The 26,814-nt window shown below is 39.8% G+C and overlaps 1 non-coding gene across 1 annotated transcript; it reads right to left on the reverse strand.

The window, feature by feature from the left end:
• Positions 1-26,441: 26,441 nt before the first annotated feature.
• Positions 26,442-26,814, reverse strand: LOC102080575 (uncharacterized). Its single transcript, XR_003219459.1, has 2 exons — positions 26,637-26,814; positions 26,442-26,537 (listed from the first exon to the last, which is right to left on the reverse strand). It is a non-coding gene; the product is annotated as an uncharacterized LOC102080575 (transcript).

Raw genomic sequence — 26,814 nt, forward strand, 5'->3', positions numbered from 1 at the left:
CACACTGACCTTAGCCTCTGACTACATGTAAACACAATAAAATAAAACAAACTGATGATGTGAAACAATGATTGAAACACTGTAATAATGATGTTTGTGTTGAACACCACATGTTACCAACCAAGATCATGTGATTCTGTTCAGACCCACATCCAGAGCAGGACTCAGAGTACCAAACAAATGTGACCTTTATTATGAAGCTGATAGTTTCAGGCCTCAGTGGTAACAAATGAAGAAAACTGAGTTACAGATAACTGATCACAGGAACACAGAGACTTACCTGTGGGTCATCACAAAATCTTCCAGATCACAGAAGTTTCAACTTACACCCTCCAGTCAGCATAAATAAAAAACTGAGACTTAAACACTGTGTGATTCCACAGACGTTAATCTGTCTGTCCAAATGATTCAGTGATGTGTGGACTAATATATCAGAAGTATACTGTGGTGTATTACCTACAACATGACTGTACACAGATGTTTTTTCTGTGTATCTAATGTTATAATAATTATTCCTGATAGACTTTTACCTTTATTTTTACTCATGTTGCCATAGTAACTTTAAATCTTAAAAACATGCTGAGAAAATGCACAAAGCATTGCAACAAACCACATGTTGCTTCATCGTGTTAAACTGTTCACTTATAACTGGACCAAACTTCCAGTTCCCCTTTACACTTACTGAGGTTTGATAACAAGAATAAGACGACACCACATCCACACCAGAGTTTTTGAAGTGTTTTAGAGCAGTGGGTTGATGTGGATGGTTGTTTGTTCTTGTATATTATGTGCATGTGATCATAGCCCTGGGCCCTGTCCTCAGCTTGTGACGGGTCCCTGGTCTCTGGGAGGGTCGGCTGCCCGTTGCTTCTGGTTCTCAGAGGCTCTCCTCATGCGGGCTCCGTCTTCCTTCTGCTGTCTTTCAGGTGCTGTTTGTTTTCTGTATCGTTACCTCTTTTTTCTCTTTCTTTCTTCTACTTTCTTTTTCATACCTCCCCACCTGTCAGCTCTGGCACTGTTACAGTAAAGATGTGTAATCTTTTTTTTAATCTAATACCTGTAAATAGTTAATGTAGCAGTTAAAGCACAGTTTCTATAATGAATTGTTCTTCCTCATTTTAACTCTGCAGGCTGATGAAGAAAACAAAAGATCATTGAGGTTTGTTTCAGTGCAGAGATGGTGCAGATAAGACTGCAGCTCTGTGTGAACTTGCAGTTATACAAATAACAATGTTTACACAATATTTTCCATCATTCACGTCTTTTTGAGAAGTGATCCTTCCTGTCACAGTCTGATCTACAGGTCAGAGTTTAAACACTTTCTGCATATGTTCATGGTCTCAATCATTAAAGTTTTACATCTTACTGACATGTTAATATTCTATTGTCCTCATCAGGGTATGAAGAGGACAATAAAGTGCAGTGTGCTTTAGGATCTGGTCCTGTCCTTATGTTTGCTGGATACTGATGCTACACAAAACACTGTTGGCTCAAACCACAGGCTGCATTTCCTCTTTACTATGTGGCTGAGATGAAAATGAGGCCTTTCAGTGGATTAAAAATAAACCTTTGGCAGAATGGACGGTAACCACCAACAACCCTTTACACACATGTCGGCACTGTTCCTGCCGACATGTGTGTCGGCTTTATTCTGTATTGTCATGTTGGCAGTTTGATCTTTAATGTATAGATAGAATTAGAAGAATAGAATTTTTTAATTTTGAACACGCAAATATAACTGAAATAACAAGAGAAAAAAGAAAAACAAAACTTAAAAATCATCAAGTTTTCATGTAAATATCTGTCTACAGAATGTGTGTGCTCGAAAAGGAGTAGGATGAAGTTTACACTTTTCCTGTTCCTACACCATTATTTCAAATTTCATTGCTTACAAATCCATATCCAGGATTCAACATTATTTGATCCATACATGTTTAACTATGTACAAGTCTAACACATGAACATACACAAATAAAACCATTTTCAGCACGTAAACCAAAACAACAACAAACTACATTTTTACATAAACTAAGCATCCTGTGTTTACCATCTGCTTAATCTCTGAGCTTATTTTATGTGACAAACACCTTAATGAACACTTAAGCTTGGGTTACTCTGGCCTTGATCTTAGACTTGTAGTCAAGACCACCTAAACCGAGACCAAGACAAGACCAAGACGAGAGGGTATCAAAATCAAGACAAGACCAAGACCAAGACCAAGACCTGCTTCGTTTACGGGTGTCAGGCATATTTATGTGTTTTTGCTTTGGCACAGCCCTCCTCACCGCTGTCTACTGTCTCACTCACTTACTGAGAGGACAGACGCACGCTCCACTTGACTGTCGCGTCTCTCACCCTCTCTGTTGTTCACATAATGATATTATCCTATATCCTTGCATGTGATTGGCCACAATATGGAGGGATTGGAGCATAGCTGAGCCACTGTGTGAGAGCTGAGCAGCGAAAGGAAATTAAGTGAGGAGCCGGCTCTCGCTCAATGGGAGTCGACTCTTCTAATTCACTACAAAGCACTCTCTGAGCACGGCTCTTAGAGCTCATGCTTTTGAAATGACTGAAAGATTTATTAGGCTTTGTTTTGAGTTTTGTTCAAAAAAGAATGATTTGAAATGACCAATGAAAAAGAAATATATCACATATGCAGGACACCTTAAACTAGTTTTTTAATTAAACAGCAAGGTAGAACAAAATCAGGGCTGTATCAAGACACGAGGACTAAACCCCAATTCAACCAGACCCAGAACTGATCCGGAATTAAAACAGGACTACAGCAGTTCAAAATCAGGACTACTTAGGACTTAACCAAGACAGAACCAGAATCAAAACCAGATGATAGTAGCACTAAAAATCATCATAGACCTGCACTACACTTATTTTTTAATTCTACCAAAGTACACTATTTAGATTCAGAAAAGTTTATATAATTATTGGTCTCGAGACATCCAACTCTACTTGATCTATAAAAATGAGGACACAATGAGAGAACTCAGTCACTGAGAGGAAGATTTCCTATATTCATGCATTTTATTATTTTTGAACAATCGTGGGAATTTTTTTATTGATGTACTTTTATTGATTTCATCTTTACAGGTGTTCCACACACTAACTCCTCTGCTGTGATATTTTACATTTGTCCTTACTACTGGCTTGCTGAACATAAGGATTCCTCTCAGGTCATGAGTATTTGGTCTTATTTGGAACAAGCTTTGAATGTTGTGGGGCAAAGAGTTATTTGCTGCTTTGTTCATTGTTTGTGCAGTTCTGAGGTCAACCAAATCTTTAAAATTGAGAATATTTAATTTGATAAAAAGTAGATTTGATGGTTCTCTTGAAGTAGTTTTATTTGTTATGCTTATTGCTCTTTTTTGCAGAATCTATATTGGATGGGTGTATGTTTTATACGTCTTTCCCCACACTTCCACACAGTATGTCATGTACAGCAGTATAATAGAACAATAGAGAGTATATGATGTTTGATTGATGAGATCCTTAACCTTGTGGAGAATTGCCAGAGACTTTGATATTTTGCCTTTGATATGAGTAAAGTGGTAAATCCAGGATAGTTTGTGATGTATTATCACACCAAGGAATTTTATTTCAGATACTCTGTCTAATTCAATGTTATTTATTGTCAGTTTACTTTTGGTAGAATATACGCGATTCCCAAATATTATGAATTTTGTTTTACTCAGGTTCAATGTTCATTTATTATGGTCAAACCAGGTCTTCAGATTATTTAATTCATTTTCTAGTTCATTCAGACGTTGCTCCAAGTTACTTCCACAGCACAGTAAGTTTGTATCATCTGCAAATAATATTACTTTCAAAGAGTTTGAAATTGCACACATCTCATTAATGTACAATATGAAAAGCAGCAGCCCCAAAACTGATCCTTGGGGATCCCCACACACAACTGGTTTCAATTTTGGCATTTATGGCATTTATTTGGGTAAATTGTTTATTGTTTTTAAGGTAACTGTTAACCCATAATAACGCCACCCCTCTGATCCCATATGTACATAGTTTGTTAAGTAAAATGTTGTGATCAACTGTATCAAATGCTTTCTTTAAATCTAAAAAAAATCCGACAGCATATTCTTTGTTTTCAAAACAGTTGTTACTGTATCTATAAACTCCATTAAGGCAAGCGTTGTGGTCCTTTTGGGTCTGAATCCATACTGCTGTTAATATGGTACATTGTTTTTTGTGATAAAATCATATAATCTATTGTAAAATATTTTTTCCAGTATCTTAGAGAACTGCAGTAGTAGAGAGATGGGCCGATAGTTTCTGAGAAGATGTTTATCTCCAGCTTTATATATTGGAACTACTTTTGCAATTTTCATCTTATCAGGAAATAAACCACTTTGTAATGACAGATTACAAATGTGGTTAAATTGTTTCACAGTACATCCAATAATATATTTAATTAAGTCCATATCAATGCCATCACAGTCAGTTGATTTCTTGGAGTTAAAGGATGTAGCTACGTCAATAATTTCCTCTTCATCTACTCCCCTCATAAACATTGAGTTTGCTACATTCATAGTTTTAGTTTTAGAAGGGTTTCCAGTTTTTACAATTTCTTTAGCCAAGCCAGGACCAACAATAAGAAAAGAGTCATTAAAACCATTTGCAATTTGTTTTATGTCACTAGTGTCTTTGTCATGAAATGTCTTTAAATTTAATCCTGTCAGACAGGACAGGATTGGAAGGTTGATGGTTCGACCGCCTTCTGCTCCAGTCTGCGTGCCAAATATCCTTCGGGAAGTTACTAACCCCAAGCTGCTCTCCAATCCATCTACTGGAGTGTGAATATGTGATAGAAAGCAAGTAAATAGAAAAAAGTGCTTGGGTGAGTTGGGCAAGTTGTATAAAGGGCTTTGAGTGCTCAGAGCAGAAAAGCACAGTATAAGAAGCAAACCATTTATCAGACATTACATGTCCTTCACACCTCGATGCTCTTCCTGATTGTGTTGTTTTCTCTCTCTTCAGTTCTTTCCCTGCAGGATGGTGGCCCTCTCTTTTTGTCTGATGCCCGCTGTCTGCATCACTTATTCTCTGGTGTAGTAGAGAAACATATAATCAGTAGGCAGGGAGTGAATGTTAGTTACAGATGATCTTACACACCACCTCAACAAAGTATAGTATAGCAGGTATGGGTTTATAGGTCAGCCTGTAAGCCTTTATATACACACACACACACACACACACACACACACACACACAAACAACAACAAAGTAAAGAACCAACAGCATATTGTAACAGAAGGCCATCCAGCAGGTGTAGTTGGCCTCTTAGTCTTAGTTTTGTCTTCGTTTTAAAAACTAGTGTTATTGAAGCTAAGTTATTCCTCACAAATCAGCTCTGAGCCCGAGGGACTGAAAAGAAACAACTTAAACTTTCATTGCTGCAGAAAAAGATTCACTGACTTTGTGATTATTTGCTTATTTTCCAGCAAAGACCAGAAGTTCAAACTTGTGGCCTTTTTGACTTATTTCAGCTCTGTTTATGTAGAGATGCTGACACCATGTGGACAAATGCTATTATTGCAGGTTTGTGGGTTACAAACACTTTTAGCATGGCAAACCATAAAAGTAATAGTAATACTGTTTCAGTGTGGAAATATCTGTGTGTCAGTTCTTCCAGTAAGTGTTTTTATTCATCATTTCTATGAGGAAAAGAAGAAGGGGAAATGTTTCGACATCAAAGTGGCAAATTTATGAGAAAAAAGTGGCCCTTTAGTTACTGTACTGCAGTCGATGGCAGTTCAGCACTAAAGGGCCACTTTTTTCTCATAAATTTGACACTTTGATGTCGAAACATTTCCCCTTCTTCTTTTCCTCATAGAAATGATATCACAAACATGCCGTTGTTGTTAAATATGTTTGTCTGAAACAGGTCTGTCTTGTAAATGAGACATTAGTTACTGTACTGCAGTCGATGGCAGTTCAGCACTAATGTCTCATTTACAAGACAGACCTGTTTCAGACAAACATATTTAACAGCAACGGCATGTTTGTGATATCAGTGTTGTGACCTGTATATTCCATAATGCAGAAATTATATTGTTGGGTTTATCTATGCACAAACCCACTAACTGCACGACAAAACAAGGCAAGACAGAGCTCTTTGTCTTTGTGGCTCGCGAGGGAAGTCAGTCAAAGTTGAGGAAAAGATTCCTTCACCTGAACTCAACCAACTTCGACTGATTCCTTCGCTACGGCCCTTTTTATTGTCAGCAAGCAATCACTCATGAATATGCAATTACAAATACACGTGACATTCTTAAGCAGGCATATCTGAACAACGTCAGTGTCTATATTCTGTGTGTGTGTGTGTGTGTGTGTGTGTGTGTGTGTGTGTGTGTGTGTGTTTCCAGCTATACCATACATAGACATACGACCATTCAATGGACTTAAACTGTATGCAGAAAAGCAGAAGTAAGCATCTCGCTAAACTATAAAAACAAGAACTTGTAATAGGTCATGTCTCAAACGCACATTTAAAGGTGTGAACTCTGGCACTTTGAGGTAACGAACAAGACAGTTTCTAAAGCTATAATAGAAATTATAACGTCAAGGCTGCTTCCTCTCATCTCATGGTACACAAGTGCACACAGAATCTTATCAGACCTAATAAGGATATGATTTTTATCAACATACAAATGATTATATATTTCTAAGCATAAATGACAATCTTAAATTATTAATTCTGATATATATGCTCACTCATACAAACAATCACGGATCATTTTTCATTTTTTTAAATCCTGTAAGGAGACAAAAGTGATCCAGAGGAAATCTTTTAAGTGCACTGACGTCTGCTGCATCAGCAGTAAGATTATTTCTAATTTATTGAACCTAAAATCTTCAAGATTTAAGACGAGGATTGTTTCAGAGGCTTAACTGGTGCAAACAGTCAAAACTCAAGATATGATTTGATGATTTGTTACCATATATTTGATTATTGTATTTTTTTAACCTTCTCCTCTATGACTTTACTTTGTATTTAGATCAGAAACAAAAGTAGGCTAAATAAATAACTTTGAAAGAGAAATTAGTGTGCTTAGAGGCATGAAAAACAAAACAAACACTAAAGAACAAAAATGTCAGCTCTTTATAACAACAAAGATTTTATTTCTTACAGTTTTACTTAACAATAAACTGAATTTATATCATTTATTAGGCAAGAAAATTTAAACAAAAGTAAAGTCAAGCAGTAAATAAATATTGTTAAGAATGAAAAAACATATTCTTCTTTTTCCACATATTGAATAAAACAGTAAAGAGTGGAGTTTGTTATAACACATATTTAAAGGGCTGCAGTCACACGTTTCTAGGATCAAAACAAAACAACACAGCCAAAGATTTTACAAAAACATCAGATGATGTCAGGAAACAGACCAGTTTACTGTTCTTTAGTATAATAGTATAATACTGTATAGGGGGAAATTATTAATGGATAGTTGTTATTAGGGCTGTCACAGAAGATTATTTTGATAGTCGACTAGTCACCGATTATTTTTTCGATCAGTCGACTAATCAGATCATGCATCCATTGGACGACAAAACGTACAGCTTATTGCACCAACACGCATCTGCTTTTATATAACTATCATTAGCTTACAGCTTGAACTGTTTAAGGTATGTGCTAACTGAAAATAAAGACAGGATGATAATTTATTAAACTTCTAATGAAATTTGCAGATCGTCTCGGTGGAGTTTAATAAACTCAGCCATCTGCTCCTTGCTGTCTAAAATGTAACAGGACACTGGAGTAAATTCTCAAGCATCTCACAGTTCTCATCAGTTTTCTGTTTCACATTTATTCAGCTGTGTGAAAACTATAACTTTTAGTGCCAGGCCCACCACAAAGACTGTTACAACCTGGCCTGAAAATGCTCTCTCTAAACTACAGGACTGCCTCACACAGACAGACGGACATATTTGAACACCAGGACCTAGAAACTTTCACAGGATCAGTACTGGACTACAACAAGTTCTGTACTGCAAATGTGACTGTGGACAAAAGCATTCAGGTTTTCCCAAACCAAAAACCCTGGATGACCAGCGAGGTCCGCTTACTCCTCAAAGCCACCTTTAGGTCAGGAGACAGAGCTCTGTACAGGGCTGCTCAAGCTCACCTGAAAAGGGGTCTCACCTGTCCAGCAACAACACATGGAAGGTGTGGCATGGAATAAAAGACATCATAAACCACTGAGGCAAAACTGTGAAAACAGAAAACCTGAGTGAGCAGCTAGCAGAGGAAATAAACAGCTTCTTCACCTGCTTTGAAACACCACAACAGCAGCACTCATCTGCTTCGTGAGGCAGTGGCGTGAGGGCCACCGCCCTGTGGCCCTCATGGTAATCATGAAATGCTTTGAGAGACTAGTCCTTCAGCACATCAAGGATTACCTCCCCCCAGAATTCGACCCCCACCAGTTTGCATACCGCGCAAACAGATCCACAGAAGACGCCATCGCCACAGCCCTCCACGCTGTGCTGAGTCACCTAGAGCAGCGGCAGAGCTACGTCCAAATGCTGTTCATGGACTACAGCTCAGCCTTTAATACAGTCATCCCGGACATCCTCATCACCAAACTGGTAACTCTTGGCCTCCCTCTTCTCACATGTGCCTGGATAAAGGACTTTCTCACAAACTGGCCCCAGACTGTAAGACTCAGCCCTCACCTCTCCTCCACTCCCACACTAAGCACCGGCTCCCCACAGGGCTGTGTGCTGAGCCCCCTCCTGTATTCTCTCTACACCCACGACTGCAGTTCGACCCACAACAATAATCTCATCATCAAGTTTGCTGATGACACCACGGTAGTCGGACTCATCTCAAAGGGAGACAAGGCAGAGTACAGAGAGAAAGTCCTGAAGCTGGCAGCATGGTGTTCAGAAAACAACCTGGCACTGAACACTAAGAAAACCAAAGAACTCATTGTCGACTTCAGGAGACACAGCACTGACTTAGCTCCCGTTTACATCAACGGGGAGTGTGTGGAGAGGGTCCACACCTTCCGGTTCCTTCATGTCCTCATCTCTGCTGACATCTCCTGGACAGACAACATCTCAGCGGTCGTCAAGAAGGCCCAACAGCAGCTGCTGTTCCTGAGGGTCCTCAGGAAGTGCAAGCTGACCTCCAACCTGCTGCTGACCTTCTACCGCTCGTCCATTGAGAGCCTGCTAATCTACTGCATCACGGTATGGTATGGAAGCTGCACTAAGGCAGAGAGAGCGAGGCTTCAGAGTGAAGTCAAGACAGCACAAAAGATCATCGGCTGCCCTCTCCCCTCCCTGATGGACATTTATTCCGCCCGCTGCCTCGGCAGAGCAGCAAACATCATTAAGGACATTCCCACCCAACAGGAAACTGAACAGGAGACGTGACGACTTTCAGGACGTCTCACTGACATTCATTGATGCAGACGATGATTTGGACTGTGACTAACCCAAAGATTAACTATATTTCAGATTTACTAAAATGATATTCCTAATATTTGTTATCATTTATGATATTTTGACACTATTTGAGGTATTTTTATTACTGTATAACCAGTAACACTGATATTTTTTCTACTTCTGTCTGTAGTTTTGTGTCAGGGTCACAAGTCTGTGAAAATAAAGTGAATGTAATCTCTAAAAGTGGAAACTCAAGTTCAGATTAAAATATTTTAATGAACATGAAACATCAGAATTGTTTACATGAACCAAATCAGTAAAACTGGAAGATGGAGGATGGCAAACATGCAACAAAAAAAATCAGTTACTGAGCAGAATTAATGTGTGAAAATGTCACATCACGTGTTCAGAATTAAAGGGGACATGAAATACTACATGTATAAAGGTTCATTTACATCACGGAGCCCAGCTCTGAAAAACTGACACAGATGTAACTCTGTCTGTAAAGCTGGATTTAAGAAATAAGTGCTTAAAGTTATAAAAACATGTTCAGCGCCATCTTCTGCCAGTGTAACCATAACCATACGTTCTTTACCATACCGAGACTCTCTCTCCACTCCACCATATGTACGGGGTAACTTTGTAAGACACCCGAGGAGACAGTGCAACCGAACCCACAGTGAATGTACCAACTTGTACATTTGGGTCCCGCTGGCTGGATAAACCCGCGTCATGCGGGCAATACACCAGACAGGGAGCCAGCGCTGCAGGCTTGAGAACTCTCACTTGCAGGCTGAGGGATCAGATACAGCGAGGTCCGACTGGCGCGTAAACCGGTGAACTGCAGGCAATATGCCAGGGGAACACAGCCCGCATTAGCGGGCCAAGCTAGGGATGGCCTGCTAATGATCCATCCCCAGAGCCGAAAAGCTGGCCCATGCTGTCCACAGATAGGGGAGGGGGCCGTCAACTTAGCCTGCTGAAGTGGAGGGCCGAGCTAGGGATGCCCTGAAGGTCCACCACTAGCAGCGAGCAGACAGGAGGGTAGCAAGAGCAACATAAACCCACCCAACCCACAGAGCGGGTTCACTCCGGTTGCATAAACCTGACATGTGGGCGATACCCCAGACAGGGAGCCACCCCTAAAGGCTCAAGAACTCACTAACCGGCCAACGTATCAGCAAGGGGTAATCAGGTGAACTGTGGGCAAGATGCCAGGGAAACACAGCCTGGAGCTGCAGTTTGGCCACTGAAGTGAGGTGAAGTGACGCGACCAGAAGGCCCACCACGACACCACGACCAAGAGAGGGGTCATACCCCCCACACATATGTAGGGGGTATGACCCCTACTTATGTGTAGGGAGTAGTGGTGCAGCAGATCAAAAATCTCACTGTTCGGATTGGATCACGGTTTTAAGTCACGGATCGGATCAATTTTCGGATCAGCAAAAATAGAAAAAAAAGACAAAAATTCTACTCGCCATTTACTTATTTAAGTATTTTTTGCCTATTAAAAAACATTCAACTGAAGACTCATTCCACGCACTTATACAAAAACAAATTAAGGTGCAATATGGACATTATGGACCATGCTGGGCAGCCTCTGCATCCTCTGCACTCGGCCATAAACAACCAGAGGAGTCTGTTCAGTGACAGGTTGCTTCTCCCAAAGTCAAGGACCAGCAGACTTAAAAAGTCCTTTGTCCCACAGGCCATCAAACTGTTTAACTCCTCGCTGGAGGGGAAACGGGGACAGAGGAGGGGGGAACAAGTAGCTGTAGTGCCTTTTCACTGTGCAATAGCTTTTGTTAATAACCAATGGTGTAATAGACTCACTTGAAATGTGCCGTTCTCTTGTATTCTTATTCCTATTTATTCTATTTATCCCTTTTGTATTCTCTGTAGTTATATATGTGTATATATGGTATATTTCTGCTCACATTTTCCAACTTCTGTCGGTGCTGTGCTACTGGAAACTGAATTTCCCGGAGGAACCCACCCGAGGGATAAATAAAGTTTCATCTAATCTAATGTGATCTATAGGGCAGTACAGGGCTTTGTATCTACCACTCCGCTGTGATATAACGAGCGGTCACGGTCACGTAGCTTTCCGTTGCCCTGGAGCTCCACCCATTTGTAGTTTGAGCAACAGAAGATGCCTGGGACAGTTCAGGTATAACTTTAAACTTTTCCTGCTCATACATGCTTGGAACGATCTTGTCACTGAAGTGGACGCGCAACGAGATATCATAGCGTTGCTCAAGCACGTTCATCACAGTTTAAACCCCTTGTTTTGCACAATGAAATATGGCCTCTGGAGCTAAACACCACAACAGCTTTTGTAATACCTTTAGCCCAGTTGGACTGGGCAGCAAAAGGCTGCTTAAATGCCGCAAACTCCTCTGCTCTGCTACTTGGACCGCTAGCGCTGACCATAACTATCGCTGACCACGCGCACCATACACATTTTTTTTTCTTTTTCGAATCTTCGGATCACGTGCATACCGAACCGTGGAGTGGGATCGCTTCAGATTTCGGATCAACTGTGATCCGTTGCACCACTAGTAGGGAGTGTATGTAACGGAGCCTACTATGTAACGGAGTGGAGAGTCTCTATATGATAGAGAACTTCTGTTGTGAGCTAAGAATAGAAGGGTTTCTATAATCTGCTGCAATGTTTAAATGAGTGGAAGAATCCAGCTCTGACCTCACACGACTGTGGAAATGTTTGCTGCATAAATCAGCAGCTACAAACATTGAGAACCTGCCTGGATATCAGCATAAGCATGTGTGTGAGGGTTATGGTTAGGCTGCCCCTCATGCCTGTCCCACCTGTGGCTTCCTGTTGGAGAACAATAAAGTTTATTATAAAAGTATTGTTTCACCTTGATGTAAAGTGAAGTTCTGTTTTGTGTGTTTGAGTCTTTATAGAGTGTGTAAAGTTAACTATACCTTAGGCTTTTTTTTACAAGGTGCTGTCGGACTCTGTATCTGTGTGGAGGAGGAAATCATCTGGTTTTACTTTCATGCAGATATCTGGCCTCAGACACATAACTTATCATTTGTAATTTGTTCTGTGTTGTAAAGATTTTTTGTGCAAAACATATGAAGCTGAAACACTTTTCTATCTTCTTCTGTATCAGTAAAAAATCATTAACAGCTCACCTGGGATATTTGAAACAACCGTGTGTTTTGTACGGTGATGCTGTTACTCGAGTAAATGAAACTAACTGACACTTGAAAAATTATTCATACCCGTTGAACTTTTCCACATTTTGTCACCTTACAACCACAAACTTAAATGTTTTTTTATTGGGATGTTCTGTTATAGACCAACACAAATAGTGCATAACTGTGAAGTGGTATGAAAAAGATACATGGTTTTCAAAATTTTCTGAAATCTGAAAATCTGAAAAGTGTTACCCCCCCCTTGCATCAATACTTTGTAGAGCCACCTTTCGCTACATTTACAGCTGCAAGTCTTTCGGGGGTATGTCTCTACCAACTTTGCACATCTAGACACTGAAATGTTTGCCATTCTTTGTTGTAAAATGGCTCAAGCTCAGCCAGACTGGATGGAGAGCATCTGTGAACAGCAATTTTCAAGTCTTGCCACAGATGCTCAATGGGATTTAGGTCTGGACTTTGACTGGGCCATTCTAACACAAGAATATTCTTCAATCCAAACCAGGAGTTGGCAACTCCAGGCCTCAAGGGCCGGTGTCCTGCAGGTTTTAGATATCACGCTGGGTCAACACACCTGAATCAAATGATTAGCTCACTACGCCTCTGGAGAACTTCAAGACATCTTAAGGAGGCAATTTAGCCATTTGAATCAGCTATGTTGGATCAAGGACACATCAGGGTTTAACCCAAAAACCATGTTTCAAAGTGGGGATGATGTGTTCAGGATTACGAGGGGTGTTACTTTTCTTTTGCATTTAGTCGAAAAAGTTTAACTTTGGTCTCGTCTGACCAGAGCACCTTCTTCCACATGTTTGCTGTGTCCCCTACATGGCTCCTGGCAAACTGCAAACAGGACTTTGTATGTCTTTCTGTCAACAATTGTTTTCTTCTTGCCACTCTTCCATATAGGTCAGATTTGTGGAGTGTGATACTGAAAGTTGTCCTGTGGACAGACTCTCCCACCCGAGCTGTGGATTTCTGCAGCTCCCCCAGAGTGACCATGGGCCTCTTGGAAGCTTCTCTGACCCGTGTTCTCCTTACTCAGTCTGTCAGTTTAGGTGGACGGCCATGTCTTGGTAGGTTTGCAATTGTAGCATGCTTTTTCCATTTTTGGATGATGGACTGAACAATGCTCCTTGAGATGTTCAGAGCTTGGGATATTTTTTTATTACCTAACCCTCCAAAGGTTGATTCTGTTTATCTGAACGTAGCGTTTTCAGAGGGAGAAATGTTTCGTCACTCATCCAAGTGACTTCTTCAGTCTCAGCTGACTGCAGGTTTCCCCAATCTTATAAAAAGTACACTTGCATAATGACTGAAACTGGCACCAGTGAAGAAACAATGGGCTGGGAGGTGAGTTCCTTCATCATGATACTCTCTGAATGGTACTCATGGCCATTGATCATTGGTTGTTGCTCAATGGTCATGAGAATTTGCATAATCATGATGAGATTTACTTACCTTACTTACCTGATTGAGAATGCATCAAGACATTACCTAACGCTGCTTTAAACTTATCTACAATTTTATCCCTGACCTGTCTGGTGAGTTCCTTGGTCTTCATGATGCTGTTTGTTCAGTAATGTTCTCTAACAAACCACTGAGATCTCCTTCTTCTTATAATAGTATTGGCAGTTGGCAAACAACTGCATGGTGCATCCATCTCTCAAAAACTGAAACAAAGCCTGATAACTTTTATTCCCCGAATCCTTTTGCAATAACTTAAGATCCAATTTCATGTTGATGTTACTGAGACTTTGGACCAGTTGTCTCCTCTCTAACTTATACTTCAGACACTGCAAAATAACATGCTCCAGAGTTTTCTCCTCTCCACAATAGTCACATTTCCCTGAATTATGTTTCCCTATCAAGAATAGTGTGGAATCCAATCCTGTATGTCCAAATCTCAGTCTTGACACCGCCACCTCCTCCTCTCGCCTACTCCTTCCAGTGGCTCTCCTTACTCCCACCCACCTTTGAATCTTATATAACCACCTTCCCCTCCTTTCTTCTTCCCACTGTTTCTGCCATCTACCCCTCATTTCTAGCTTAATAATACTCTTAACTTCTGCCTGACCAAAACTCACTCATGCTTTTCTTTGTAAAAAAAAACAAAAAACAACAACATTGTCTTAGTCTTATCAACTGAAAATTTGAATCCCCACTTATACGACCAAAACTCACCGCCAGATCAACTGTCCTATGATTAGTGGCTTCCTTTACTAACCTATCCGCTGCTTCATTCCCCCTTACCCCATAGTGAGCCAGGACCCATACAAACACTACTGACAGACCCATCATATGTATCCTGAAAAGAGTTTGCTGAATCTTTATTAAAATATCTGATCTACCATCTGAATGACCACTCTGTAGACTGCCCAAGGCTGCTCTTGAATCTGAACAAATAATTGCTTTCAATGGCCTCAACTCTTCCACTCACTGAACCGCTAATAGAATTGCTATCATTTCTACTGTAAACACAGACAATCCATCAATGATCTTCTTCCCAATTTCTACCATAAAGTCTGGAATTACTACTATTACCCCCACTTGAATAGCTGGATTCTTTGAAGCATCCGTATATACTTGCACATACCCACAATACTGTTCAATGTAACCCTGAACTGAATTTGAGTCTAGACCGCCTGCCCTGTCCTTATGCTTCTGGTGCAATAAAGCAAAATCTACAGCTGCTTCGGGAAGTATCCATGGAGGGATTGCAGGCCACGGCACTCGCTGACATATGTCTAACTGATCCAGTTTAAGTTCTCTAGCTCTTCCCCCCACCACCCATCCAAAACTCTTTAATTCCCTCCTGCCTTTCTCCCAGCAAGGTTTAAGTACTTCTAGTGTAGGGTGATCCTTCCCCTGACCCTGTAAGTTTGCCCAATAAGTCAATCTAAGCTGTTCCCTTAGCTTATATTGTAGCCTCCAGCTGCAAGGCTACAATAGGAGTTGTTTTAAATGCCCCTGTACAAAGTCTCAACACGTGATACTGAATAAAATCTAACTTCCCAAGAGTAGTGTCTGCTGCCGAATTATATGCCACCCAACCATAATCTGACATTGACCTCACCAAGCCAGTGTATATATGGCCCTCAAGGATTCCCTATCCGCTCCCCAATCCTTCCCAACCAAACACCTCAAAATATTCAAAACTTACCCACATATTCCTGAATGTGTGCACCCCAAGTTACCCTCTCATCAAACCACAAACCCAGAAACTTAAACTTCCTCACTCTTTCTAATTCTACGCCATATAGCTTCAGCTTAACTTCCTCACTCACGCTTTTCTTTGTAAAAAATACAACAACAACAACAAAAAAAACATTGTCTTAGTCTTATCAACTGAAAACTTGAATCCCCACTTATACGACCATTCTTCAACTTTACCAAATGCTTCCTGCAACTTCTTTACAATAAAACCTACATTCCTCCCTCTCCTCCATAAGGCTCCGTCATCAGCAAAAAGTGAACATCCCGCTCCACCCTCTATGTCATTAAACACACCATTAATCATTAGAGAAAACAATAAAGGACTCACTATGCTCCCCTGAGGAGTCCTTTTCTCTACAGAAAACCTCTCCGAGTAATTCTTTCCAATTCTCACTTGTATTTGCCTACCCTTTAAAAAATCCAAAATCCACCCATACATCCACCCCCTAATACCCAATTTATGGATTTTTAATCAACAAACCTTCTCTCCACATCCACTGAGAGCTCTACAGAGCAGATGTTTTTATAATGACACACAGGTGAACTCTATTATCTAATTAGGTGATTTCTGAAGGTAATTGAATGCACTGGATTTTAGTTTGTGGTGTCAGAGTACAGATGGCTGAAAACAAATGCAGATTTTTACTTGCTTAAACCATGTGTCATTTTCATACCAGTTCACAATTATGTGCTTCGTTGTATTGGTCTATCACAGAGTCTCGGTCGTTGTGTCCTTGGGCAAGACACTTCACCCGTTGCCTACTGATGGTGGTCAGAGGGCCCGGTGGTGCCAGTGTCCGGCAGCCTCGCCTCTGTCAGTGCGCCCCAGGACAGCTGTGGCTACAATGTAGCTTGCCATCACCAGTGTGTGAATGTGTGTGTGAATGGGTGGATGTCTGGATATGTAAAGCGCTTTGGGGTCCTTAGGGACTGAATAAAGCACTATACAAATACAGGCCATTTACCATTTACCACAGAAAATCTCAATAGAAAACATTAATTTTGTGGTTGTAAAGTGACAAAATGTGTAGAAGTTCAATGGGTATGAATATTTCAAGGTACTGTAAGCTCAGGCTTTGTTCAGTTTAATTAGAAATGTTGAATTGACAAGTTCACATGTTTAATATTGAAGGAAGTAATTAGAGTAAAATACAGCTTTAATATCCACTTGGCTTTGGTCCAGACTGATATATGGTTCTTAGTGCAGTGGCACTTTGATATCACTGTAATGTGTGTTATGCTAATAGTGCCTGTAATAGATTACTTTGGCTTGCACAGTAAATGTGTAGCTTGCAAAGAACAATGAATATGTTTTTATTTTTCATTTGTTTGGTGTTTAACTGTTTTTGCCATCTCACTAAATACACAGATTTAAAAAGATGAAAAGAATAAAATAATAAATTTGAGTAAATGTCTGTTTCCTAACATGAGAAAAGTGCTGCCAGACCTAACTTACATTAACTTACTAATTCAGAAATGTTCATATGTTTAATTACAGGATTGTAAAAATATATCATATGAAATTAGTTTCATTAAATCAAAAACAAGTTTCATCTCTAACTGCTCTGTGCTTTTCAGCACTTATACTGTACCATTTCTGTTTTTCACTTGTGTGACTGATTCATAGACATCAGCAGCACCTAAAGAAAAAAACAAGCCAGGCTCACATTAATCATTTTATTACAGTTACACTAAAGATCAGAGTAAAAACAGAAACACTGTGTGAGTCAAAACCAGGACTGTAAGATCTTTAAATGTTCTTTGAAAAGCTGGTGAACACAAACTGAACCTGAGAAATGTTTGTGTTTTTGGAGGTTTAATAAAAGTCAGTATCCATCCATCCATTCGCTTCCACTTATCCTTTTCAGGGTCGCGGGGGCGCTGGAACCTATCCCAGCTGTCATAGGGCGAGAGGCAGGATACACCCTGGACAGGTCGCCAGTCTGTCACAGGGCTCACACACAGAGACAGACAACCATTTGCACTCACATTCACACCTATGGGCAATTTAGATTGATCAATTAGCCTATCCCCACTAAAAGTCAATATTAATAATAATAATAAAGATCGGTTTAAATGCTGACCATGTTGAAGAGAGTCGTACACATGAGTTTCATCCTGGTTGACTCCATGATTTGTGGAGGAGCCCGGACTGTGACTCTCAGACTGGATCGACCTAAAACAGGAAATAAACACAATTGTCATGGTCCTCGGTCTTTTGACCAATCAGTTTGTGTTTTTCATTATTATGATCCTGTGTTTGTTCTGTTTGTGTACTGGGGTTTAGACTTTTTAGTTCCTAGAGTTTGGTTTCTGTGTTCCCTCTGGTTAGTGTCTGTACCGTGTCTCTGTGCATTTCCTGTTTTATTGTGAAGGTCCATGTCTTATGTTAGGGCGTTTATCAATATGCGTACTTGTGCGTACTTGCGTTCTCGTGTACTCGTGATACGTCATCAGTCGGAGACCAAGTACTGTTCCAATTCGAAGTACGCATCACGCCAAGAACGCGAAAAAGTCCCGGATGTGTTCTCGATCCGCCCATTTTATCGAGCATGCATCGGTGTAGACTTGGGACAGCTATGTATCCCAGAATGCATTTCGTCCAAAACTCAACAGCGGACTCCCGGCACATCGTCCCCCCCCCCCTCCCCGCCCGCTCGCGGTCTTCTCACTACTCAGGTTAAAGAAACTCCAGCAGCTGTCTATAGTATTGAGTGTCCACTAGAATAGAAATAAAAGCGTTCTAACATCTCACCTGCTTGTTTTTATTAAGGTATGTACACATATGTACATGTACACTATTTTTATTAATAGAGGTTTCACTACTGAGGTTAAAAATGATATATAAGTCACTTAGATCACTTCTAAATGTTAATGTTTGGTTTATTTCAGTGTTTTATTTGTTCCTGAGTAAACCGGTTTGGCTGTGATTAAAGTTAAGCTTCATAACATGTTACTCACAGTTAAATTAGGAGGGGACGGGAGTAAAAACTCCGGACCTGTGACATCATCACGTACGCTGGTACAAATCACGAGTCCGTGCTCACGTACTTGAGAATTGAGAGACGGCCCACGAGTCCGTGCTCGCGTTCTCGGCGGGTACGTACTCCCGTGCCTTGTCGGCGAGTACGTACTCACCGAGAACGCGAGTATATACTCGCGTACTTGGGCATTGATAAACGGCCTTAGTGTGTTCAGTTTATGTTTCCCCTGTTTCATCAGGTCAATTTGGTTCAGCTGTGTCTTCCTCCTGTTTGCCATTCCACGTTTCCCTCTGTGTGTATTTATAGGCTGTGTCCCAATTCAGGGTATGCACGCTTGAAGTACGCATTTCAAGTGCGAATACGTCACCGCCATGCGACGACGGCTGTCCCAATTCAAAGTGCACTTCAAATGCATACTCCAAATGCGCCGTCGATTTCCCCAAATATCAAGCGTGGTCCGGTGCACGCTTCGTGGCCCCATATATCCCACAAACCATAGCGCGGCGGTGGGTGTGGATAATTTTGCCGCAAAATACGGCAGAAGGGAGCGGCCGAAAGAGTGAACTGTCAAAAGTAAGTACTGAATATGATGTCACTTATTTATGTGGGAATGTTTAAGAACATTAAAACATTACTGTTGGCCACATGTCGGCAAAGTTATGTGACATTAGTGATGTTTGTGTATACACACACACACACACACACACACATATATATATACATATATATATATATATATATATATATATATATATATATAATGTATATATGTGTATATATATGTGTATATATATATGTATATATACACACATATATATATATATATACACACATATATATATATATATATATATGTATATATACACACATATATATATATAACACATATATATATATATATATATATATATATATATATATATATGTGTGTATATATATAGAGAGAGAGAGAGAGAGAGAGAGAGAGAGAGAAAGAGAGAAAGTTGAGAGCTCTGCCCACCTGGGGTAAGTCTTCTGACTTATCCCACTTTATTGAACGGTAGCCGCTAAAAGACTAGTTACTGTCGCTGCCCTTTTTTTTCTTCTTTTTTTTTAAATAGCGCGCTGGAGCGGAGAACACGGACAGGAAGGCGAGGACGCCGCCGGGTTTCCCCCTTCTGCACCGCTTGCCTGGATTGTAAATGTTTAGTGACTTTTATACTGTGGCGGACGCCACTGGATTTTTAATGTTGTGTTTTATTGATTTCTATTGTGTTGTTCCCTGGCCAGGGTTGTTTTAATTCATTTTACATTTTTAACTGTTTAAATATAATAGATTATATTTTAGTCATACAGTTTTTAATTCGTTTGCATTTCCTTGGCTGCTCCACTGTTCTGCCCATTTTGAGGAAGGTTTCCCTCCTTTAATAACACTGTGCAAAAATCACCTTCGCTCTGTTACAAATACATATAATATTGTCCATATTATATTAACATTACCAAAGTGAGATGACTTTAGTCTCATGAACAACATTAGCTAATTATTATTTACTAACTAATCTTGAAATGACTGTTCAGTACAGAAATGAAGCCCAACTATCATGTTTTACAGTCCCGTGGTCTCAGCCTCAGATACTCAACTAATCAAAGTGATGTCATGACAAAAATGAAGGACCAACAGAACATTTTTTCTCCTTCATTTCTGTCACACAAAGCTGTATGACACGTTTCTCGCAGTTAGTATCATGGTTGCTAGGCAACCTGAACAGCGCGACAAGGGCTAGACCGTCCCATTTCACAACCCTCTCACTTCCGCACTACCCGTACTTGTAGTACGCACCGTCCGTAGTACGCGTAGTGTGCGTACTTCAAGCGTGCATACCCTGAATTGGGACACAGCCATAGTGGGCGTTTATCAATATGCGTACTTGTGCGTACTTGCGTTCTCGTGTACTCGTGATACGTCATCAGTCGGAGACCAAGTACTGTTCCAATTCGAAGTACGCATCACGCCGAGAACGCGAAAAAGTCCCGGATGTGTTCTCGATCCGCCCATTTTATTGAGCATGCATCGGTGTAGACTTGGGACAGCTATATATCCCAGAATGCATTTCGTCCAAAACTCAACAGCGGACTCCCGGCACATCGCCCCCCCCCCCCCCTCCCCTCCCCGCCCGCTTGCGGTCTTCTCACTACTCAGGTTAAAGAAACCCCAGCAGCTGTCTATAGTATTGAGTGTCCACTAAAATAAAAATAAAAGCGTTCTAACATCTCACCTGCTTGTTTTTATTAAGGTATGTACACGTATGTACATGTACACTATTTTTATTAATAGAGGTTTCACTACTGAGGTTAAAATGATATATAAGTCACTTAGATCTTCTAAATGTTAATGTTTGGTTTATTTCAGTGTTTTATTTGTTCCTGAGTAAATCGGTTTGGCTGTGATTAAAGTTAAGCTTCATAACATGTTACTCACAGTTAAATTAGGAGGGGACGGCAGTAAAAACTCCGGACCTGTGACATCATCACGTACGCTGGTACAAATCACGAGTCCGTGCTCGCGTACTTGAGAATTGAGAGACGGCCGACGAGTCCGTGCTCGCGTTCTCGGCAGGTACGTACTCCCGTGCGTTCTCGGCGGGTACGTACTCACCGAGAACGCGAGTACGTACTCGCGTACTTGGGCATTGATAAACGGCCAGTGTGTGTCCTCGTGTGCTTGTTGCTGGTTCGTCTGTGTTCTTTCTCTGCATCATTCTGTGTCGTCCCCGCGTCTCCCTGCATCGCCATTTAAGGTTTCAGGTTTGTTTTTGTTCGTTTTTTCCAGTTTAGGTTTGTTTAGTTTCCGTCCTTGCCTTCGCTGTTTCTCTTTGTTTCACCACTTTATGAAAAAAAATTAACTTGAATCTCCGCTGCCTGCATCTTGGGTTCTAATTCTCAACCTCCACTTTTCTGCCACAGCAGACGTGACAACAATGAATTCAAAAGCAACTGATGTTTGTTTAAAATAATAATTGAAAGTATTTTACTAACCTCGTGAAGCATGAATCTGTAAGATAAGATAAGAATACTTTATTAATCTCGGAGGAAACTAAGTGGTCACAGTGGCTCAAAGACAGTAAGAACAGTAACTGACGAAACTAAATAATATAATATATCACAAAGTAAGAAGAAACATGTACTCTACACAAAGTAGAGAATTTCAATTCAGTTGTACCAGTACTCACTCTTAGTTCTAAGATCATGAAACTCAATAAGAGAGGAGGTGATGTCGTCATATTCATCTGATCCTGAAATGTTCATATTTGTATTTACAGGATTGTAAAAAAAAAAAAACATCACATGAAATTAGTTTCATTAAACCAAAAATAAGTTTCATCTCTAACTGCTCTGTGTTTTTCAGCACATATACTGTACCATTTCTGTTTGTCACTTGTGTGACTGATTCATAGATGTCAGCAGTACCTAAAGAAAAAAACAAGCCAGGCTCACATTAATCATTTTATTACAGTTACACTAAAGATCAGAGCAAAAACAGAAACACTGTGTGAGTCAAAACCAGGACTGTAAGATCTTTAAATGTTCTTTGAAAAGCTGCTGAACACAAACTGAACCTGATAAATGTTCGTGTTAATGGAGGTTTAATAAAAGTCAATATTAAAAAGGATAATAAAGATCAGTTTAAATGCTGACCATGTTGAAGAGAGCCGTACACGTGAGTTTCATTCTGGTTGACTCCATGATTTGTGGAGGAGCCCGGACTGTGACTCTCAGACTGGATCGACCTAAAACAGGAAATAAACACAATAAACTCAAAAGTAACTGATGTTTGTTTAAAATAATAATAAAAAGTATTTTACCAACCTGGTGAAGCAGGAATCTGTGAAAGAGACAAATGTTATTACACATGTTTGTCATGTATAAATTGTTCCACTGATATTTAGTGTCATGAGATCAGAATACATGTATATGTGTGAATAATTAAAGTGTATGTAGTAAATAAACTCTCTAATACAGCATGAAAAGAAGAGGCTCTTACACTTGGACTGTCTGCAGCGATACAACAAGAGCAGGAGAATAATAATGAGAGAGACTCCACAAACCAGTCCAACCATCAACCACACAGGAGATGAACTGCATCCAGTTACTGTAACAACAAATAATAATTATTAATAAACTATAATTATTATATTGCATATTTCAGAACATGATTTTATAAAGGTTCTCACAAAATAGTACCAGATGACTTCAAGCCTTTAAACAGACAACCTAATGTTTCTTCTCAGTCATGAAACTCATTAACAAAAATCCATCAAATGTTTTGATCCTGCTCACCTTTAACTGACATCCAGCTCTGTGCTGACTCTCTTCCTGAGTACTGACACTTGTAGAAACCTTCATCAGACTTTGACACTGCAGAGATCTTCAGCTCCCCTCGGGTATCATTTTGAATAAGTTTGTCATTGTGATAGAAAAACACATTGGAAAGTATTTTTTGTGTTCTCAAACTGCAGCTCAGACTAACAGAAGCTCCCTCAGTCACAGGATGAACAGGACTCACCAGGATAGGACCATTACCATCATCTGTGACACAATCACACACAATTGTTTCAGTCACATCAGCTGGTGCACACTTTTTAGAAAAAGCTGTGAGTCGTTTCTCATGATCTACATGAAGACCTGACTTCCAAGAGATTTTCTGAGATTTTCCTTTCGGAGATCTCAGCCTGGTTTTAATGACTGTAGAGAAGTTTGAACAAGTGACAACATTTAAGCACAGAGATGTTCAGTTACAGTGGGTTCATCATGTGGATCATTTGTGTAGTCAGTGCTTGTATTTTTTTAGAAGGCTGAGGGTCCATGGAGTAAATAAATGCATCATGTTACTATTTTATAAGGAGATTGTTGAATCTGTTATGGTATCACTACATGGTTTGGAAAACTTTCTGTCAAGGTCAGATCCCAAATTAAAAATCTGATTAAGATGAGTGGAAATATAGTTGGGATCTTCATCTTCCCTGCAGGAGTCAAATTTATTATCGATACAATTATTGAATGGTTAAAGGAGAAATTGTAAATGTTTGTATGTTTGTAATATTTTGCATGATGTGTTTCCCTAAATTTCTCTGAATCGAGACATTAAAAGTTGATCTAATGTGATGTTGATCTTTTTAGAGTTTTATTCTGACAGAGAAAATAAAACATACTAACTTAATTAGAGACCAACAACCACGAATATTTTGATGCTTCGTTGCCTGAAATTGTCTGAAATTCTCATTTTTGTTTCTTTTGCCACATAGAATTACTTCACATACAGCAAAGCTGGGACAAATGTTCATGTGACGTCTAAATCACTCAGATCCAAGAAGTAAATGTATAATAACATACTCTGTACAGTGATGTTGACTGCACTGCTGAACTCTCCTGATCCAGACTCACACCAGTACACTCCAGTATCTGACTCTGATGTGTTGATGTTACATGTGGATCCAGTCATTCTCCTACAGTCAGAGAGTCGGCCGTCCTCAGAGAACTTCCTCACTCTCCACTCAGTGAAGTTTCCCTCACAGGTCAGTGAGACAGAGTCAGAGGTGAAGTGTTGCACTCTGTCAGGACTCACTGTGAGAGACGCTGCTGAATGAACATCTGGAAACAACATGCAGTGAAGAGACAAAGCTCACAGATGTTAGGATTCAAAATATCACAGTGAAAATATTTGTTTGAAGCTTTTGTTCTGACGATCAGTGATAATATTTCAATAAGATGCAGTGTTTGTTTGGTCAAACTGTAATTTTTAACTTGAAACCTTTATTGTCTTTATTATAGACTCAATGGTCCAGAATTAAAAGGAAAACAAAAGAAAAGAAAATCACTTAAAATAAATATTAAACAAATATTGAGGAAATAACTCATCAGTTTATATGTTTCACTGATGCCTCCAGTTTCCTTCAATATAAACACAAATCAGTGCCATGTTTAGATTTAAAGCCAAGCTGGTTATCAGTGGAGTTAATAAACATGTTTAATCTTTCTAAAACTTTTCATATTATACTGGTTGAGGTTAAAGAGATATAATTATCAGGACTTTACCAGCTTTAACCCTGATCAGCACTAATAGAACAGACAACACTGAGTCTGACAACAAGCCCTGAATCACACAGACAGTCAAATCAATGGAAAACAAAGGAGCCGAATACTGACATGTTTAAGATGATCTAACCCACATGCTTTATCTGCTGGCAGCTCATGTAGAGCTTGGTACACGTCATGTGACATCATGAGCTTTGAGTCATCACTCTCAGCATTATCCACCTGATACAGATCACTCTGAACACACTTCAGTCATTTGCTGTCATGTTTCTGTCATAACTCTGTGATATTGTCTGTTTCACAGATTCCTTCTACAGTGAGATATTTTGCAGCAGCAGGACCAAAACTAAAAACCTTTGAAGGATATTTGAAATGAACAATAACAGCAGCTGTTATTTGTGACGTCTTCTTCTAGCGTCCATCTGTAGTCAGTGTTTTTCTTGTATTTGTCAGAGCTGTTAACCTGCCTGCTGACATCTTTGTTTCTTTATTAACTATATTTGACTTTTTTTATCTGAACACCTACCTGAGCACTAAACAAAGAGTCTTAACTGTGTAAATCCTGTCTGTGCACTAAGTAAAAATAATCAGTACAAACAGTAACATGAGTTTAAATATCAAAGTAAAAGTATTCAAAGAGAAAACATTTAAAATCTCATAGATGTCTTTTGTTTTTCATGTTATCACATTAAATAAAAACTGAAAATTAAGAAAAGGAAACAAGGAAATTCAATTTGGTTTGATCACAGAGAGAAAGGAAAATATTCAGTTGAGTTCTTCTTTTGGGGAGTTTTAATGTACACAGACATCAATGGTTGTCATGGAAATATGATATTAATGATCTATAACTTGGAGAAACACTGGAAAATAAAAATGATGACCCAACATGAGCTTATTGAAAGGACAGAGAGAAACAAACTGACCTGCAGACCAGACAAACTTTGGTTGACTGTGATCAGTGTGATACTCTGGGTCTCCTCTTCCAGCTCTGCACACATATCCTGCTGTGTGTGTCTGTCCATGAATGATGTAGGAGTCCTGTGCAGTCCCACTGCCATCAGGTAGCAGCTCATAACTGGAGGATTTCTCTGATAGATCAGGAACAGCTTTATACCAGTAGAAGCTCCATCCTGCAGACGGATGTTCAACCTGACAGTTCAGAGTTACTGAGGCTCCAGGACTCAGCCATGATGGAGACACAGTGAGGACAGGACGGGGTTTATCTGTTCAACAAAGATTTTCTCTCAGTGAACATGTAGTACAGTCTCTGAACAGTGAGCTCAGTTTATACAAAGAATAATAATCTCAGTCTATATGAACAGAAACACATTTTACAAAGTGTTCAAACAGCTTAAAGCAAATATGACTTACTGTCAGAAACTGTCAGTGTGACTGAATCACTCCACTCTGTTGTTTTATGCTGTGAACTTTTCATTCTGCCCTTACAGCGATAGTTTCCACTGTTGGATGATGAAGCAGATCTAATCCTGTATTCATTTTGATTTGGAGGTTTTATGGTGCTGTTTGTTTCCCACTCATAATCCCACTCAGTGTCTCCTCCATGGATCTCACATCTGACAGTGATCGTCTCTCCTCTGTATATCTCAGACCAGTTTGGATACAGAGTCACAACAGGCCTGTTTGACACTGTTAATGTTCAAGAAAGTACAATAAAAACACATGAAAGACAAAAGGTTCAGTTACCATCAGATGTAGTGATTTGTAGGACGTTACATTTAAACTCACCAGTTGTGTCAATCCTGACTGACTCACTGTCCTCTGTGTAGTAAACTGGTTCTCCTCTTCCTCCTCTGCAGCTGTAGAGTCCTCCCTCTGAGACACTGATTTGTCCATTTGTCAAAGCTTTATAAGATTTCCCATCTCTGTACCAGTAGTATTTCCATCCAGATGATGATGATGATAA

This window comes from Oreochromis niloticus, linkage group LG3 (assembly GCF_001858045.2).
Source record: "Oreochromis niloticus isolate F11D_XX linkage group LG3, O_niloticus_UMD_NMBU, whole genome shotgun sequence".
Lineage (NCBI taxonomy): Eukaryota > Metazoa > Chordata > Actinopteri > Cichliformes > Cichlidae > Oreochromis > Oreochromis niloticus.